The 13,217-nt window shown below is 51.6% G+C and overlaps 1 pseudogene; it reads left to right on the top strand.

The window, feature by feature from the left end:
* The first annotated feature begins 4,363 nt into the window (after nucleotides 1-4,363).
* Nucleotides 4,364-11,057, top strand: LOC113911897 (annotated as a pseudogene).
* Nucleotides 11,058-13,217: the final 2,160 nt, after the last annotated feature.

Genomic DNA, 13,217 nt, shown 5'->3' with positions numbered 1-13,217 from the left:
ATAGAAGGGGAGCCCGGGGGTTGTCAGTGGGAGAAGCAGAATGACACAGAAAGAAAAGCAAGGACAAAGAGAGATCAAGATTGGCCTGTGGCTGAGTAGGGTCAGTGCGCTCCTGGCAAGAAATTGCAGATCCAGGGTGATGCAAAGCCCTGGCAGGCCTGTCACCACGCACCGTGCTTCCCCGTTGCCTAGCCTACCCCCCAGCAGGCCTCAGGGGGGCCCTGATACAGCTCATATCTGATAGGGGTATAGATGCATTCCTGAAACACCTCCCCAGAGCCACAGCCCATGCGTTATCATGCGGGTTAGGCGGACCATTCCCCAGGATCTCTGGTGTCCTTCCTAGAGATAGGATCTGTTAAACTGAGGCCCTGGGGGATGTGTGGCTTGATTCACTATTTACAGATTTCTGGGTTGGGAGGGACCACCAATGAGAGGCTTTCCTCTCCCATCATGCCCTTCTCAGACCCTCAAGTGAGGACACTTATTCCCTGGTGTCCCGTCAAGAGAAATTCCGATCCCCGTATTTAGGTGGTAAGGACCACTCACAAGCACCCACTGTTTTGTTGGATCCCCATGAGTCCCCTCCACCCAATGTGCTCGCTCTGCCTGAGCCATACAGTCCAAGGGGAGTGAGTGAAACTGGAGAAGAATGTGGGGAAGTTTGTGGCTTTCATCTCTTAAACAAATAGCGAATTCCTCCAGGCCGAGGCTGCAGGCCTTAAACAATAATGTGTTCGGGAAGGCTCTAAGGCGTTACCTTAGCAACGCCCAGGCTGTTTTCAGGCAAGATCTCATTAAAGAGGAAAAAGAACAAAAATAATAAAGGGACGAGCCTGGACAGGGTCCAGGAATGGGGGTCTTTGGGCTGAATGTGTGTGTTTTGTGTTCTGATGTGTTTGCAGCCCGCCTTCCAGCTGAGTTTCCTCTCAGCTCCCCAGTGGGGTCCACATCGCGAAGGTCGCCCACTGGCATACTAATGGCAAGCTAAGAAAAGACAGCCTGCTACATGGAGGTTGGGCTAGAAAGGGAAGGACGTCATGGCTGGGACCACCTAAGCGGAAGTGACCTGCGTAAAGCCTGCCAGGCTGGCTCTTGAAATCAAAAGGTCACCAGAGGAAGAAGGCGAGTCTCTTCGCCTGTGACCAATGCTTGAGCCTTAGGCAGGGTGGAGGCCTGCACGGTGGCAATCCATCAGATCGTTGCTGCTTGACACTGTAGTCTGTGGACCAGAGGCCTCTGAGGCATCACCTGGGAGCTTGACAGAAAAGCAGAATGTCAGGCTGCCACAGGCCTGTTGACCAGGTCTGCGTTCTGACAAGACCCCCAAGGGATTCAGGTGATTTGTGTGTGAGCTACAGTTTGAGGAGTGCCCGGTGGGACCTACCTTTGTTGTGTCAAAGTATATGCTAAAATAAGCTCCCACATAAAAGCAGGCATATCCTGTTTGCTGATAATGCATTTTGGCGTGTTTGTTTGCTCTGAAGACTTTATTTTTAAGTCATCTCTGTACCTAATGTGGGGCTCGAACTTAAAACCCCAAGATCCTGGAGTTGCGTGCTCTACGGACTAAGCCAGGCGCCTGTGTTTGTTTTTTAACATTGATTCTTTGTGGTGATGAAGACAAGGATGGTGCTGATGGTGAAGGTGACATCGGGTACTATAATGGGTTGGATTGTGTCCCTGCAAAGAGATATGTTCAAGTCCTAACCCCTGGTACCTGTGAATGTGACCTTATTTGGGAATAGGGTCTTTGCAGATGTAATCAAGTTAAGACACGGTAATTAGGGTGGGCCCTAATCCAATAACTGGTGTCCTTATAAGAAGAGAGACATTTGGACACAGACACCCTGGGAGATTGCCACGTGATGACAGAGGGAGAGATTGGAGTTAGGCTGTCACAAACCAAGGAACGCCAGGGATTGCTGACAGCCACCCTGAGTTAGGACAAAAGCCTAGAACACATTCTCCCTCAGAGCCCCTAAGAAGGGACCAACATTGCTGACATCTTGATTTTTAACTTGTAGCCTCCAGAACTGTGAGATAATGATTTCTGGGTAGTTTTTTTTTTTTTTTTTTTTAAGATTTTATTTATTTGACAGACGGTGACACAGCAAGAGAGGGAACACAAGCAGGGGGAGTGGGAGAGGGAGAAGCAGGCTTCCCACTGAGCAGGGAGCCCGATGCCCCCAGGACCCTGGGACCATGACTTGAGCGGAAGGCAGACGTTTAAGGACTGAGCCACCCAGGCGCCCCGATTTCTGTTGTTTTAAGCCACCCAGAGTGTGGTGCTTTGTTTCAGCAACCCTAGGCCACTCATCTAGAAACTTCCCTCTCTAAAGCAACTTCACTTACATGATCTTGTGAAAGCAGAGGCAAACGAGGCATTGTATTCAGCTTTACAAATAAGAACCTCCCCTTATTCCTTTGAGAGTGAGGAAGTAATCTAGCTGGGCCTGGCCCAGCGCTCTGTCGTGCCTGCTGGGTCTGTGACAAGGGGCTCGCTCGCAGGGGTTGTGGGCCTGCTGACCAGCCTGCGCCCCTGTCCCTTGGCAGCTGCCCATACCTGCTGCCACTATCCCTGAGGACACCAAGTAAGAGCGGAGACTAGTGCCGCAGGGCCCATCCCTTCTCCATCTCCACCACCCACAGCATATGGGCTCAAACGTGTCGCCAGCGGCATGTGTCCTGGGCCCCAAACCATGCATCCTTCTTGTTATCCGCAAGTTTGTTTTTGAGTTGTCAGGTGTTACCTTGGAGTGACTTGTTCTCCAAACCCTCTAGTTTTATTTTCTTTATAACACTTAACACCATCCATGGTACTCCTGCTTGCTTACATAATTACTTTTATATTGGGGCGCCGGGGTGGCTCAGTGGGTTAAGCATCTGCCTTAGGCTCAGGTCATGATCCCAGGGTCCTGGGATCGAGCCCCGCATCGGGCTCCCTGCTGGGGAGAAAGCCTGCTTCTCCCTCTTCTTCTGCCTGCCACTCCCCCTACTGTGCTCTCTCTCTCTCTCTCTGTCAGGTAAATAAAAAGAATATTTAAGTTATATGTATGTGTGTATATACATATATATATGTGTGTGTGTGTGTGTGTATACATATATACATAATATATATGAATATATATCACCGATATAAACAGCTAAGTGTTGGCAGGGGCTACCTCTTGGAGGTGGCATTAGAGGGGAGTGTGATGTGAGCCAGGAGCCCAGGACCAGGGCCAGGCTGACGGAGGCAGGGACTCTTGTCACTTGCAGAGACAGAAATTTTGCTGAAGTCAGGAGAGGAACATGCAGGAGGGACACCAAGGACAAAACTTACCTCTGTGACCAAAGGGCTGACCAGGCCACAGTTTGGGCGCATCTCTTGTCCCTTTATCTGCCCCTGCTGCCACTGAACTGAGCCAGCATGGGAAGGGTGGCTGCCGGTGGGAGTCTGCAGGAGGAGCATCCCTGCTGCTCCTCTGTGACGAATGTGGTATGGGAGGAGCCCCCAAGGACTGTGGGGCTCTGTTGCTGACGACCAGTCTCAGAGGTGTGGAGTGGCGAGGTGGGGGGTAGGTCTGGTGGGGGGGTTAAGATAGGTGAGAGAATGTAACCGGGGGCGGGGGGATGCCGAGAAGTGCTTACCGCCTGACCTAGCTTCCGCCCGCCATGACCGTGACAAAGGGCACGCACACCTAGATGCACACATGGACAGAGAAAGGTGGCTTCTCTGTGCTTCTCTCCTGCCCTCAAGGAGACCACAGTGTGACTGGGGCATTTTTTTTTTAATATTTTATTTATTTGACAGAGAGAGAAAGAGAGAGAGCCCCAGACTGGGACATTTAAAAGTCCAACATATGCTCCCCCACCCAGTGCCACCTAAGGTATAGAAGAAGCAATCTCCCCTGCTCTGACCTCACCACCCCTACCCCCACCCCTGAAGCAGCAACTCTTCTAAGAGCACCTCCCACAGATTTCCTACACTTGTGTTGAGCAAAACTTGGCCAAAATACTCTTGCTCATACAAGCTTCCGCTCTCCTGCCTCTGGGATTTTAAGCCTCTAGCTGTTTCCTCTCAGTAAAGGCCCCTCGCTCCCCACTCCACTGGTCTCCCCAGTCTAGGTGGCTGAAACCGGGGGCTTCTCCTTCAGCCAGCACTGACGGAGTTCTGGGCCCCTGTCCAGCACCTGCCCGGATGCGGTTTTAGCTCTGTTGCAGTGAGCCCTAAGCTTCTTAGCCTCCATGTCCCAATCCGGAAAGTAGTCAAAGCAGGGCTGTCACTAGGATTAAAGCGATGGCACAGCTAGAGAACCCACCTGGAACCAGCCAGAAACATAAAAGTTGCTCAGGAAAAGATGAGGCTGTTGTATCAGCGTGTGCTCTGTCCCCAGCACCTCACTGGGCCTCCTGAGGAAATAAAGATCAATTAGCTGACGTGCCCATACGTGCCTCCCAGAAGCCAGCGATCTGCCTGGAGAAATGAGACAGGCTTGCAGGGAGAGAAACTTCTGGGAACTAGGAGGGACGTGCCAAGCAGGGATAACTGCAGGCAGCACCTGGGCTTCAGGTATTCTGTGCCCACCCTCGTCCGAGCCTTGGCTGCAGCACGCAGCTTTGTTGGGGGAGGGGGGAGCATCCAACAGCATCTCTCAGATGCTGTGTCTGTTCTGCCCCGAGGCTCCTCTGTGACCCGGATGGGTACTCTGGACGCTCACGCGCGGGACAGGGTAATTCTTGGCCGATGGGGGCTGGGAGCTGCTGGATAAATGCTGTCCCGTTCTTCACGGGACAATTCTGGGACCCACTCTGTGTACTCCTCAGAGGTTCCCGGCACGATGGAGCCCCAGCTGCCACAGCAGTGACCAGCCTGCAAAGGCATCCTGGTACTGGCTTGCCTTCCTTCCCAGTTTGCTCTCTCCAACCCCCTACTCCTATTCTTTGGGATCATTTAATTTTTTTTAATCTTTTTTTAAAGATTTTATTTATTTATGCGACAGAGAGAGAGACAGCGAGAGAGGGAACACAAGCAGGGGGAGCGGGAGAGGGAGAAGCAGGCTTCCCGCCGAGCAGGGAGCCCGATGCGGGGCTCGATCCCAGGACCCCGGGATCACGACCCGAGCCGAAGGCAGACGTTTAACCGACTGAGCCACCCAGGTGCCCCTAATTTATTTTTTTATTTCTATTTTTTAATTTATTACTTAATTTATTATTTTATTTTATTGTTTATATTATATTAATTATTTTATTTTTCATTTATTTTTTAAATGTTTTATTTATTTATTCATGAGAGTCAGAGAGAGAGAGAGAGGCAGAGGCAGAGGGAGAAGCAGGCTCCCTGCCCAGCAGGGAGCCCGATGCAGGGCTCGATCCCAGGACCCCGGGACCATGACCTGTGCCAAAGGCAGACACCCGACCATCTGAGCCACCCAGGCGCCCTTTTTAATTTATTTTATTTTGGAGGGGGAGATCATTTTCTAAAAGGAGCCGCCTGGATCCAGGTCCTCCTCTCAAGCTTTCTCCGCCTGTGGGAAAGAAGTGAAGACAGCAGTGCAGCAGGTCAAGGCACGGGCTGGAAGCTCAGACTGCCTTTGGCGCTGGCTGGGGCTGTGAGCTGGGGCAGGGCACTCTCCCCATCCCCAGGAGGGGCACCCATTCCGTTACCCTTGAGTAATCAGGCCTCTCCAGAGAAACAGAACCAAGAGGATACAGAGAGATATCTACAAAAGGAGATTTACTGTAGCAATTGGCTCATGTGGTGATGGAGACCAGGAAGCCCCACCATCTGCTGTCTGCAAGCTGGAGAACCAGCAAAGTGGGTGGGGTCATTCAGTCTGAGGCCGAAGGCAGACGCCCTCAGGAACATCCCCGGAAACAATTTGCCAGCTCTCTGGGCATCCCCCAGCCAGTCAAAGTGACATATAAAATGAATCATCACACTGAGGGCTGCTGTGAAGGTCACCTGAGAGAGATGGGTTAACACCGACATCGAAGACACGCTCTCCAGAGCCAGACTCCTCAATTCTTCGACTTGTCACCTCTGTGACCCTGGAGAAGTCACTTAACCTCTCGGTGCCTCCGTTTTCTCAAATGTGACATGGGGATGATAGTCATAGTACCCACCTCCCAGGGCTGTGAGCATTAAATGAGTTGATACATGTCAAGGGTCTGAAGCAGTCTCTGGCTATTAAGACAGTGTCTGCCAAGTATTGCAGAGTACCCGTCACTTTGGAAAATACTCGATAAAGTATAAGCCTGGTACAAGAAATGTTTTAACCTCGTAAGGCTCATACAAGAAAACCTGGGAGGATATTTTCATGACTTAGAAACCGGAAAGGACATCTTAAAACGTCAAAAGTACACACCCCCAAAATTTTTTTTTAAGATTTTATTTATTTATTTATTTGACAGAGAGAGACAAAGCCAGAGAAGGAACACAAGCAGGAGGAGTGGGAGGAGATTTGACAGAGAGAGATACAGTGAGAGAGGGAACACAAGCAGGCTTCCCGCGGAGCAGGAAGCCCGATGCGGGGCTCGATCCCAGGACCCTGGGATCATGACCAGAGCCGAAGGCAGATGCTTAACAACTGAGCCACTCACACGTCCCAAGCACAGACCAAATTTTAAAAGTTTGATTTTCATTACATCAAAATGAAGGACTCATTGCCAACGAAGGATACTATGAACAAGGTTAGTAGATGGACAACAGAATGGGAGAAGCCATGTCCAGGTCTAAAACCAACAGAGTTTATCCCGATTCTGGGTAAAATCTGGAATATACCAAAGACTCCTAGAAATCAACAGGGAGAGGGCATCAAGCCCGACAGAAGACAGGCAAAAGATGTGAACCGACTATATGGGGGGGAAAGCTAAGGGCCACATGAGGTGCTCCAGGGTTGGTAACAAAACATGCAGGGTGGGAGTGGAGCAGCATGCTGTTCTGGAGAGCACTGTGGAGGTGTGTGGGCAGGAGCCAGTCCCCCGGTCCCCAAAGAAATGTTCACCCAGGTGCATGGGGGGACGTGCTCTGGATGTTCCCTGCAGCCTTGTCTCCAGGGGTGAAGGAGCTGGAGGGGCCTCAACCTGTCCCCCTGAGTCTAACCGGTGCTTCATCAATGTTTGCTGGTATTGTTGTGGTCAAAACCTAAAGTGCGGGAGGACAGTGAGAAGAGACATCATGACATCTTCCTTATCATGAGTCCAGTCACTGACCAGAAGAACAGATACAGTCAGTGACTGGACTCTCTCTCTCTCTCTCTCTCTCTCACACACACACACACAGACTCAGGGCCATGGGAGGAGGCCCGGTTTCTCAGCCTGGGTGCAGGTAGGATGGCAATGCCAGCAGGAACGTCAGGGGCTGAGGTGCAGAACACCGTGTGAGGTCCTGTCAAGACAGCCACGGGAAAATGTGCCCGGAGCGAGGGCCCGTGTGGGGATGGAGCCAAGCCTTGTCAGGAAGCCCAGGGAGGAGTCCTAGGGTGAGGGGGCCAGAGCCTGGGCCTGGCTCCCCATCCTCATGCCTGTGGCGTTTCCGCGCAGCGGGGGCAGCACATGGCCATACCCCTGCCCGCCGCCATAAGCCTGGGAAGGGCGCACGCACTTCTGCAGGAAGCTCTGAGGCGTGAGCTGGCGGAGGGCAGCGGGCAGCGGGCCTGAGTCAGGAAAGCGCCCACGGAGGTGTCACCGTCCAGTGTCCGGGAGCTAAGCCTTCAAGGACAAGGATGCTTTCTGAGGTGGGGAGGATGGGCAGGGCCTTCCACAGAGAGGAAATGGCATAAGCAGGGGCCCAGAGACAGGAAAACACATAGACAAGGAGGTCCCTGGGAGGGCAAGGTGGGCAAGGGGACTGCAAGAGCCTTGGAACTGAATCCTGAGGCCTTCTGTGATGGTTTACGGCCTCAGACAGCCCCTGCTACCACGGGACAGGGACCACTCCGCTCTGTTTCCAAGGGGGTGAGGGTGGGAGCGGAGCCGGGAGCCTGTCCTCCCAGGTACTCCCCTCCAGTCACGCCATGAGCACACACCCCCACGCCCAGGTACTGCACACACGTGCTACTCAACATGCACACATGTACACACACCCCCCACAGCCCACATGTACTATACACACGTACTGCGCACACACACACACACACACACACACATACACCCTCCCACATACTGCACACACAAACCCCATTCACATACTACACACACACCCCACAATATACTGTACCCACAAACCCCATGCCCACTGCACACACACACACACACTGCACACACACAAAGTCCACACACACATTGGACCCACATATTACCCCCCACATATACACAATGCACACCCACACACCGCGCACACATACTGCACATACACATATCCACACCGCACATACCACAACCCCATACCACCCCCCATGCCACACACACATTACACCCACACATCACACACACTCAACGTCTACAACCACCAACCGCCTCCCCCCTCCCCCCTCCATGCACCCACACACACACACCTACCACACCACACACTTACACACACTACACCACACTGGGTTGTGCCTCCAGTAAATGCAGGCAGGCAACTAACTCGTGAACAGTTTGGAAGAGTGAAACATAAAGAGCCTGCAATCCTGGGGCTGTTTTAGGCACTCGGACCCCTAATAAGGTTCAAGCCTCTTGGATTTGAAGGAACTCCCAGTCTCCATTTCCCATCAGAATGACAGGGACTTCTGCCTGCCACCCGGGGCGTGACAGGGCCAGAGTGATGAGCTGCCCCCTCCCCAGGTGGAGCCATAGCTCCCACCTGTGACGCACTCTGGCACCTTCCCGTCTCAGAGGACCCTGTCCCAGAGGGCCCTCTCTGGCCTTTCCTCGGGGAAGCGCAGGTTATCTGTCCATCTGCTGGCCACTGGCCTGTTTATCTTCTTAGGGCTCTCTTCCTGAAATAGCTCAGGGTTATCTAAGCTGCTGGAGCGGGCAGTCTGGCCTGCCTGACCGTCCCCCTCCCGGAGAGAGTGGCTGCCCTGGCAGCTTTCAACTCCTTTAATCCAGGCCCGAATTCCACACATTATTGAGTCACACTGGAGAGCTTCCCGGAAAGGGCCAGCACCCCCATGGGGGTGCCCCCAACTGCAGCCCAAGCCACAGGAGCACCAGGTGGCCTCTCCTCTCCCCTCCCTTGGCAAGGTGGCCGGGGGTCAGTGAGCTGGGGGTGCCCTTCCCAGCTCTCTCATCACAGCCCCGGGCAGCTGGACACCTCCACTTGCAAGCCTGGCCATCTCAAATTTGGCAAACCCAGAGCCAAGCTCACCTGTCTCATCCCAAACCTCTTACCTCTCCCACATTTCCATCTGTTTGGGGATGTCAAAACTTTCCTAGGGGCACCTGGGTGGCTCAGTCATTACGCGTCTGCCTTCGGCTCAGGTCATGATCCCACAGTCCGGGGATCGAGCCCCGCATCGGGCTTCCTGCTCCGCGGGAAGCCTGCTTGTGTTCCCTCTCTCACTGTATCTCTCTCTGTCAAATAAATAAAATCTTAAACAACAACAACAACAACAACAAAACTTTCCTAAACTCCCGAATTAAAATCTCAGTCATACTCCTGGACCCTTCCCATCTGGCAGTGCCCTCACCAGCTCTGCTCCCCGGGCTCTGGATTCCAAGCATCCTACACATCGCTGCCAGAGTAATAGCCTTCATCTAGCATTTCACCCTGACACTTCCCTGCTCAAGAACTTACCATGGCTCCCCATTAACGGCTACATAGAATCTAAATACGGTTGTCTGGCTCTCGGGGTATATCTCCACTTATTTAACATCTACTACTCCAATTAGTACTGTCCCTGCTTCAGTGAGGCCAGCCCCGGAAGCTCCTATACAAGCATGCTCTGCTAGGCCTTGCCCCTCTGCTTGGGCTGACCCCCTGACCGGCGCCACCATTCAGTATTTCCTCCCCCTCGCCAAGACTTCCTCTCTCTCCCAGCTCCAATTGTGTTAAGTCCTCTTCATCAATGCTTTCCAGTCATTCATCTACTCAGCCAGTGTTAATTGAGCACTTACCGTGGAGCCGGCTGTCTCTGACCAGTGTCCCCTCTGAGCTCCATTAGCACAAGTAACTTCAGCCCCACACTTTGGCACCGAATCTCTTGAGACCTTGGAATGTGTCACCATCACAGTCTCCCCCCACGGCTGGCTCCTTAGACTTTTAAACCTCGCAAGCTGCAGGCGGTGGTCGGTTTTTTGGTTTTGTTTTTGTATTGAAGGCTAGCACAGAATTGTCAACTCTGTTTCATCAAATAAAAACACTTTTTTGTAAATTTTTAAACTTTGTTTGTTTAAGTAATCTCTACCCCCAACGTGGGGCTCCAACTCACAACCCAGAGATCAAGGGTCCCATGCTCTTCTGAGCCAGCCAGGTGCCCCAAATAAAAACACTTTTAAATTACTGTGATGTCGCTCTCTTTGCCGCATCTCCTGCGAGAATGAAGACCATTCTCAGCAATCAGACTGTCGACATTCCAGAAAATGTCGACATCACTCTGAAGGGACGCACAGTTATTGTGAAGGGACCCAGAGGAACCCTGCGAAGGGACTTCAATCACATCAATGTAGAACTCAGTCTTCTTGGAAAGAAAAAGTAGAGGCTCCGAGTTGACAAATGGTGGAGAAATAGAAAAGAGCTGGCTCCTGTTCGCACTATCTGTAGTCATGTACAGAACATGATCAAGGGCGTTACACTGGGCTTCCGTTACAAGATGAGGTCTGTGTATGCTCACTTCCCCATCAACGTTATTATTCAGGAGAATGGTTCTCTTGTTGAAATCCGAAATTTCTTGGGTGAGAAATACATCCGCAGGGTTCAGATGAGGCCAGGTGTTGCTTGTTCTGTATCTCAAGCCCAAAAAGATGAGTTAATTCTTGAAGGAAATGACATTGAACTTGTATCGAACTCAGCTGCTTTGATTCAGCAAGCCACAACTGTTAAAAACAAGGATATCAGAGAATTTTTGGATGGTATCTATGTTTCTGAAAAAGGAACAGTTCAGCAGGCTGATGAATAAGATCTGAGTTGTCCATCTACAGAAACAGCAAAAGATGCCGGATGATTTTTCAGACTTGTGATATTTTAAATATGCAATAAAAGCTATACTGATTTGGGGAAAAAATAAATAAATTACTGTGATGTCATAAAAGCACAATTTTTTTAAAGATTTAATTTATTTATTTGACAGAGAGATAGAGAGATCACAAGTAGACAGAGCGGCAGGCACAGAGGGAGAGGGAGAAGCAGGCTTCCCACTGAGCAGGGAGCCCGATGCAGGACTCGATCCCAGGACTCCAGGATCATGACCTGAGCCAAAGGCAGTCGCCCAACCAACTGAGCCACCCGGGCACCCCAAAAGTACATTTTAACACTAAGTAAGTAACATTAGGAAAGAAGGAAGAACATAATGGCAGCATAAAGGACGATCCTTAAAATTGAAGAAGCTTAGCAGTATGGGAAAATCCACATTTTTTTTCTTCATTTCAGAACAACCTCAGAGTGAAAGTACTTTCAATGGAATAAATTTAGCAAGCTGGAAAATATATCACATTTCTTTTCTTTTCTTTTGGAAAATACATCACATTTCTTTTTCTTCAGTTCACAGGGGACAGCTGACTACTTTACCAATGTTCTTCCAGTGTCTGGGAGCTCCTATCTCCAGCCCCTTGCCAGCTGAGCACAGCTCCAGTGAGCAGAATGGGTGGTTAATGTCTTTGGTTGTTGCCGGGAGAAGCGACCAGAGTCTCCTCACACAAGATGCAGCTGGGAGCCAGGGACATGGCTCCCAATCCTGTCACCTCTGCTTCAGACACGTGGCCTGATTTTTGCTCCAGGAAGCTTGCCTCCGTAGGCACACAGGTATTCTTGACACTGATTGCAGCCTACTCAGAGGCAGAGAAGTCCTAGGGTCCCAGGGGAGGTAGGTGGGATGGAGACTTTGGATTCTTGTTCAGGAGCAGAAGGCAAATGGGTCACAGAAGCAGATAGCCCTACGCCATGGCCTCAGAGTTCTGAGCCAGTCAGGAGTGGAGCTGCGGTGGGACCCCAGAGCTTCTTTCTGTCTCCTGCCCCTGGGATTCTGCCCTCTCCCTGCTCTGTCTGAGCCCGGCTTCTTCAGAAAAGAAATACAACCAAAACTTTCCATGGCTCAGCCCTGGATCCCCCCAGCTACTTCCATAAAAAGCCATCACTGCCTGGACAGGAGAGAGAAAGAGAGAATTTTTCCAAAGGATGTATGTGTGTATTGTTGGGAGCAGCAAGCCTTTTGGTGAACTCTGGGTCACGGCACAGCCTGACAAATGACAGGAAGTTCAGGACTTGGGCCTGACATTTGTTGCACAAAGACCCTACAGCCCAGCCAGGTGAGCTGGGCCTAGGGACGGACACAGGGCCACCGCCCAGCACTTCCTGCCCTTTGTTGGCCCATGTGACAGCCTTCCTAGTGCTCCAAATGGCCTTTCTTTCGTGCCTGACTCCTGTTCTTTATTTATGGAGACGAGCTCCTCAATATAGAAACGGGTGGGCCCAGAGTCGGCAGCAGGATGTGGGAATGCAGACTGGCAGGATGCCCACTGCCGGGGGCAGGATCGCTGAATTAAAATAATGTGGCTGTATACACCCAATAATAAGCGGTCTGTTATTTATATACCTGAGGAGATGTTCTGCACGCTCCCCTGGCACATCACAGGGGATCGAGAGCCTGCCCCACCATCAGCACAGCACTCCTGTGGACACCACCCTCTGGCTCTGGTTGCCCTAGTCGGCCTTGGCCTGACCCTCAAAGTCAGCATGGGCTCCTAAAAGGAGGGGACGCTCTTTCTTCCAAAGCAAAACTTTTGCCATCCACTTCCTCAGGGTTAGTCTTTGCTTCCAGGGAGCTGTTGTCCGTGTTTGTGGGCAATGGTGCACATGGGACCTTTTGAAGGTCCCAATCTTTTCTTCATCATCATCATTTACGATGGATATCTTTCCAAAAGTCGTCACACACATTCCCGGTGTCTCAGACAGAAGACCTCTGAACAGACTTTGGGGTGTTCTTGGGAACGTGGAGTCTCGGTTAGGAGCCCTGTGTGATCAGTGGAAGGAGCCCTGGGCCAGGTGGGGCCAGGTGATCTGGTTGCCACTCTGTCCACCTGGCTAGCTGTGCAAACTTGAGCAAATTCCTTTACCTCTCTGGCTCTCAGGGGTTGGCCTGTGTACAATGTGG

The sequence above is a fragment of the Zalophus californianus genome, chromosome 12, assembly GCF_009762305.2.
Source record: "Zalophus californianus isolate mZalCal1 chromosome 12, mZalCal1.pri.v2, whole genome shotgun sequence".
Lineage (NCBI taxonomy): Eukaryota > Metazoa > Chordata > Mammalia > Carnivora > Otariidae > Zalophus > Zalophus californianus.
This window is presented reverse-complemented; position numbering and strand designations above follow the sequence as displayed.